Source organism: Mirounga angustirostris, unplaced genomic scaffold (assembly GCF_029215605.1).
Source record: "Mirounga angustirostris isolate CCGP_5_RB_7025 unplaced genomic scaffold, mMirAng1.0.hap1 SCAF_5, whole genome shotgun sequence".
NCBI lineage: Eukaryota > Metazoa > Chordata > Mammalia > Carnivora > Phocidae > Mirounga > Mirounga angustirostris.
In genome coordinates, this window is record NW_026991713.1 from 141476377 (window position 1) to 141482927 (window position 6551).

The following is a 6551-nucleotide window of genomic DNA, read 5'->3' on the forward strand; positions in this document are numbered from 1 at the left end:
CATGAGCCCCACTCACCGCCCCAGAATTATGTGGCTCCACTGAGGGGTTGTCCTTGGCCCACGGCACCACCGAGTGCTGAACAGGGCTCTGTGGCCACCCCAGCCAAGCCCCGGTGTACTGTGGGCTCATGTGTGCAAGAACATCACATTCCTTCATTTTCTTTAAATCACGTTACGTTTTCAAGCCTTCTACCCTAAAACTGTTTCAAGAGATAGAAAACCTGTATAGACCCAAACCAGAGGTGAACTGAAATAAAGGTCAAGATCTGTGCCTTCTTGGGACGCCTGGATGGCTCGGTTGATTAAGCATCTGCCTTTGGCTCAGGTTGTGATCTCAGGGTCCTGGGATAGAGCCCCACGTCGGGCTCTCTGCTCAGGGGGGAACCCGCTTCTCCCTCTCCCTCTGCTCCTTCTCTCCCCTTTTCGCAAACAAAATCTTTAAAAAAAAAAGCAACCCTCCATCCTGCTCATGACTCTAAAACAATTTTCAGCAAACTAGAAATAGGAATAAAATCAGGTTAAAATCACCCGATGAAGGTGACCTACCAGAAACCTTCGTATCTTGTAGTGAGATGCTTGACGCGTCTTGGTTCAAGTCTGTTTTTCCTGCGGGCACGTTGCTCCTGGTGGCAGGTGTCTTCAGGGGAAGCCCCACCCTCCGCTGTGTGATGTTCCGGGCGCGTTCTCCCCTCGTTCACTCCATCCAGGTGGTTTTCCTGTCTGTGCCATCAGAGCAGGGTGCCCCACCCCTGCCAGGGGCACCCAGAGCAGCCCTTCGCTTCAGTGGGGAGACGGATGGGAAGAAGAGCATTGGTTATTTCTCAAGAATGGCATTCTACCACTTTCATCATCTACTCCAGGGAAGCCCCTGACCAGGGGCACAAACCAGGGCCGTTCACTGTAAGTTTATAAAGGCAAAAACTTGAAAATAATTCACGTGTGCCTGGGTTCTTTATAAGCAGCTAAATAAAATCTAGAAGCCTTTCCTGAACGACTAAGTAGCAGTTAAACTGAATCGGAATAGACCTGTATTTTTTGACTGAGAAAAATCTTTAAGATACAATGTTGAGGGGTGCCCGGGTGGCTCAGTTGGGTTGGCTCGGTTGGGCAGGTAGGTGCTGGGCACTGAGGTTTCACGCCCACAGGTAGAAGGGCCCTGCGTGTGCCCACGCACAGACAGCAGCAGCGAGCGCTACATCCGGGCTCCCTAATGCCACTGTCGTCCCACCCCCTCCCTCCCCCCACGTGGCACACGTCCGTCCACATGGCGAACACACAAGGCAGAGCAGGAGCCTGGGCGGGGGCCGTGCCAGGGCAGGGGTCCAGGCCTGGACACGGCTGGCGGCTTTCCTTCTGATGTGCCTCCCTCTTGGGCTGCATTCCAACCCCAGGTGCAGCAGTGGGTGGGCTACTGCCCCCAGTTTGACGCCCTGTTCAACCACATGACGGGCCGGGAGACGCTGGTGGTGTACACCCGGATCCGGGGCATCCCCGAGAGCCACATCGGCGCCTGTGTGGAGCAGCTTCTTGACAGCTTACTCACATATGCGTACACGGACAAGCTGGTGAAGACTTACAGGTGAGACTTTCCACCTTCACCGATGAGAGGTGCCCTGGCATTCCTCAGTGCAGGCCGCGGCCATCAGCTCTGGGTTTGGGGTCACTGCACAGTCCACATGTCACTGTGCGGATTTGCAGGAGGCGGCCCCCTCCTGTGGACAAAAGAGTCCGTGGCGTGTACTGCCCAGAGGCACTGCTTCCGCTCGACCCCGGGCAGGTAGGGGGCTAAGGACAAGCAGGTAGCGTCACAGGTGTTATTGTCCTGCGCGTCACAAAGGGCCTTGGATTTTTGGTAGGCTCGCGTTTCAAGCGCACGTTACCTTATCTCACTGCGTCTGGGGCATCTGAACTGCTGATGTCTGGCTGAGAGGCTGGGGGTCTTCCTCTGTCCTCTGCGCCACTGATAGGAAGGGCCAGTCTCGTTAGCTTACACAGCAGGGCCAGTCCCAGGACTCCCTGGCAGTATCCCACTCCTAGGACCAGGAAGTCAGAGATGCCCGGGTAGCAGGCGATTGCTGACCTTGGCTCTTCCCTCCCTGTTGGCTTTGGTTTCAGGCAGGTTTTTGTACTTCCTCACATCTTTTCAAGATTAAATGAGTTAACACTTGCAAAGTTTAGAACAGCCCCGCACACACTGTAAATGCTATGTGTTCATTCAAGAAAAGCTAGCTAAAATGGCCCTCTGTCCTTACACCCCCAACACCATAGAGACCCTCAAAGACGACTCAGGGACCATGTTCCAATCCTGGACTGACCCCTGTGTCTGGGGCCATGATCTATACACTGAGTGGACAGTCAAGTCACAATGCAACCTCATAGGAGAGTGGTGGGCATGTTACTAGAGCCCCGCTGAGGAGCTGTGGGACACTTCCTCAACAGAGAACAGAAAGCCTGTTTGTGTGTGTGTGTGTGTGTGTATAGGGGGGCTGGGCTACTGCTGATTATTGATTGCCTTTCACCCAACCTTTCCCCCTCCCCCCGCTCCCAGCAGTGGCAACAAGTGGAAGCTGAGCACAGGCATCGCCCTGCTTGGAGAGCCTTCGGTCATCTTCCTGGACGAGCCATCCACTGGCATGGACCCCGTGGCCCGGCGCCTGCTCTGGGACACTGTGGCACGGGCCCGAGAGTCGGGCAAGGCCATCGTCATCACCTCCCACAGGTAGAGCCGGGGTCTCGGGGGGTCAGTGGAAGAGCCGGGACGAGGGCTGGCCGGGTGGGGCAGGGTGGACAGAAGACCTGTCAGCAGCTGGTTCAGAGTCTGTGAGGAAAGTCGCCAGCTAGCCATGTGGGCCACCCTCTGAACATGGGAATCAGGAACAGTGTGATCTGGCCGTCGACACCGGCCCCTCTGCCTGAGCCTTTGACACAGAAGGCAGGCGTTGGCATCCCCCGGCCCCTTGTCAGGCCTCTGCCCCTCTCCCCAGCATGGAGGAATGCGAGGCTTTGTGCACCCGGCTGGCCATCATGGTGCAGGGTCAGTTCAAGTGCCTGGGCAGCCCACAGCACCTCAAGAGCAAGTTTGGCAGCGGCTATTCCCTGCGGGCCAAGGTCCGGTGCGACGGGCAGCAGGAGGCGCTGGAGGAGTTCAAGGCGTTTGTGAACCTGACCTTCCCAGGTGAGGGCCACTGCGCAGAGGGCATCTGTGCCTCACCCCTGCCGAGTCCCCCGTCTCTGACCCCTGGGAGGAGGGCCGTGACTGCATGGTCCCAGGCCCTCCAGCCTGGCCCTCACGGGCACACGGTGTCTTCTTCATGCAGGCAGCGTCCTGGAAGATGAGCACCAAGAGATGGTCCACTACCACCTGCCCGGGGATGACCTCAGCTGCGCCAAGGTGAGTGTACCTGCCCATCAGAGGGAGCAAACCTGTGATGTCACCGGCTTTCTGGGGTGACTTGTTTTCTTTCCTTTGTGAAAGATGCATTGAAAGCATCTCCTCTCTGCCATCCCCATGACAACATTCACAGGGATTTCATAAAACATAAGGATGTGTGCATGGGAAGGGGTCTCTGAGATCAGCTCCTCCTGCCCCCTCATTTCATAGAGAGGGAAGTGGGTCCAGAGAGGGGACACCACATGCCCAGGGTCCCACAGCAAGCCAGAGATCCAGCTGGGGTTTCTGCCTGCTGGCACCATTCCCGGCCAAAGCCTTTCTCTGAGATCACAGACAGCTAACTTCCCTAGGACTAACTTCTTGGGAGGTGCTCTGGGGGCAGCTGAAAAAGAGATGGGTCTTTTGGGGGCTTCATCACACCCAAAACCCTCCCTCTTTCCACTCTCTGCTGCCTCCTCTCCCCTCCCTTGTGCCCATTGTCCACAGTGGCCTCCTCCTTCCCGACAGGTATTTGACATTCTGGAGCAAGCCAAGATGATGTTCATGCTGGACGACTACTCTGTCAACCAAGTCTCCCTGGAGGACATTTTCCTAAGCTTCACCTGCTCTGTGCACCCAACCAAAGAGGAACACCAACAAGGGCAAGCAGAGCCAGCAGACCATTCATCAACCTCTCCACCTCCCTCCCAGCCTCCCTCTCCACCTCCCTCCCAGCCTCCCTCTCCACCTCCCTCCCAGCCTCCCTCTCCACCTCCCTCCCAGCCTCCCTCTCCACCTCCCTCCCAGCCTCCCTCTCCACCTCCCTCCCAGCCTCCCTCTCCACCTCCCTCCCAGCCTCCCTCTCCACCTCCCTCCCAGCCTCCCTCTCCACCTCCCTCCCAGCCTCCCTCTCCACCTCCCTCCCAGCCTCCCTCTCCACCTCCCTCCCAGCCTCCCTCTCCACCTCCCTCCCAGCCTCCCTCTCCACCTCCCTCCCAGCCTCCTTCTCCACCTCCCTCCCAGCCTCCCTCTCCACCTCCCTCCCAGCCTCCCTCTCCACCTCCCTCCCAGCCTCCCTCTCCACTTCCCTCCCAGCCTCCCTCTCCACCTCCCTCCCAGCCTCCCTCTCTACTTTTCTCCTAGCCTCCCTCTCCACCTCCCTCCCAGCCTCCCTCTCTACATTTCTCCCAGCCTCCCTCTCCACCTCCCTCCCAGCCTCCCTCTCTACTTTTCTCCCAGCCTCCCTCTCCACCTCCCTCCCAGCCTCCCTCTCTACTTTCCTCCCAGCCTGCCTCTCCACCTCCCTCCCAACTTTCCTCCCAGTTTCCCTCTTCTTCCCTCCCAGCCTTCCTCTCCAGCTGGCTCTCCTCCTCCCTCCCAGCCTCCGTCACCACTTCCCTCAGACGTTTCCTTGCTGTAATAAAGAGTGCAGAACCTGCCATAGGCTGCAAGGAGTACAAAGGCAGTCTGTAGGCCCAGTGAGCTCAGTTCAGAGACTGGGTGGCTCTCTGTCAGATTAGGCCCTCTCACCTTAGAGGCCTGGTGGAGAACCTAGTTCCATTTCAGTGGAAAAGGATCCCCTTCAGTCCCGCCTGGGTGGCTCCATGGCCTCATTGAGACCTGGCTGTGGAAGCAGCCTCAGAGAAATACCTGCCATGTCCTCTCAAGGTGCAGTGGCCTGGGGGTGACCATGGTTCTCATGATACTGTCCTTCTGAAGGCAAGAGAAAAGAGATTGATGAGTTTGCTAGCCTGAGTTTCAATTTTTCAGTGTTTTAGTGTTTCAATATTTGGATTTGTGAGGCTCCATTTGTTCTCTGCCCAACCCCCCACCCAGGTCCTTACAAATCTTAGGAGTGAGCCTAAGTACATCAACTGGGTTGACAGTACATCAACCCATGAAGTATTACTCAAATGAGTAACCTGAAATTTAAGAGACATTCATCAACTTTCATAGTCAACAGGGAGTGGAGCCAAGATTCAATTCACATAGAGGTTCTCAAAGTGGGGTTCCTAAGCAGCAGTTAGAAACATGCTAGAAATTTCATCCAGGAACATGCTAGAAATTCAGATTCTTGGGCCCCACCCCAGACCTCCTGAACTGGAAATATTTGGGGTGAGACCCAGCAATCTGTGTTGTAAGGACCCCACATTAACAAGTACTTCTGATGCAGCTCAGGCGTGAGAACTACGGAGGGCAGGGCTGTGTGCTCCAGGCCACAGCACGGGCCAGCCTCTGTGTGCAGATGGATGTGGCTGTGCACCTTTGTCACAAGCACACTCCTCTGGCGCGTGCCCTGTCACAGAGCCTTGCTCCAGCGTGCTCACGCCGGTCCCTTCTAAAAAGCCCCCTCGGCTCCTCCTTTGCAGGTAGTTCTCTCCCTCCTTTCCCAGCCAAGCTCCAGTAAAGTTGGTGTCCCCTGACCCTGACCAAACATCCTACCTGCCATCACCCCTCACCCAAAATTACAGCACTGCTCCACCCCTGGCTGCCACACGGCGGGTCTCTCCATCCTCTCTCCCTGTGCCTGCCCTGTGGCATTTCAGAGTCCTTCCCACAGCCTTTCTCCCTCACTCCCGCCTCTGTGCCCTACTGTCCTTGAATCTTTCTCACTCACCCCCCATCCCATGTCTTCAACTGCCATCTTCTTCCAGCTGGGAACTTCCCCGACCCCCAACAATCTAGACTTTTCCAATGAATTCTCACTCTCCTGCATGGGGGTGTCCAGTGGGAAATGGGCTCTTCTCACCCTCTGGGAGTGGCTTGTCACCCCATGGGGCCTCCAGGGCTCTTCCTGCCAGGACGACAAATGCAGGCAAGGGCCCACAGCATGGCCAAGAAAAGAACACTGGTTTTCTGAAAAATAAGAATACTTTACCTGTGAATAAAGGAAAAATGAGGACACAAAGAACCGGGGAGAGGACAGCTGAGGGACTTAAGAGAGCAACATGCTATTTTGGGCTCCCCAGGGGAGTGGGTGTGGTGACAAAGGTGCTACTGGAGTCCAGGCTGGAAGGGCACACTTCTGCCCTGGGGGAGACCAGCAACAAAGTCACAGTGCAGGGGAGGAGGACAACACAGTAACAATGCGGAAAACAGTAACCAAACGTGTGAGGAAGGAGAAACCTGCAGAATCCACCCTGGGTTCCTCCTCATGCTTCTGGGTGGAACATGGGCCACC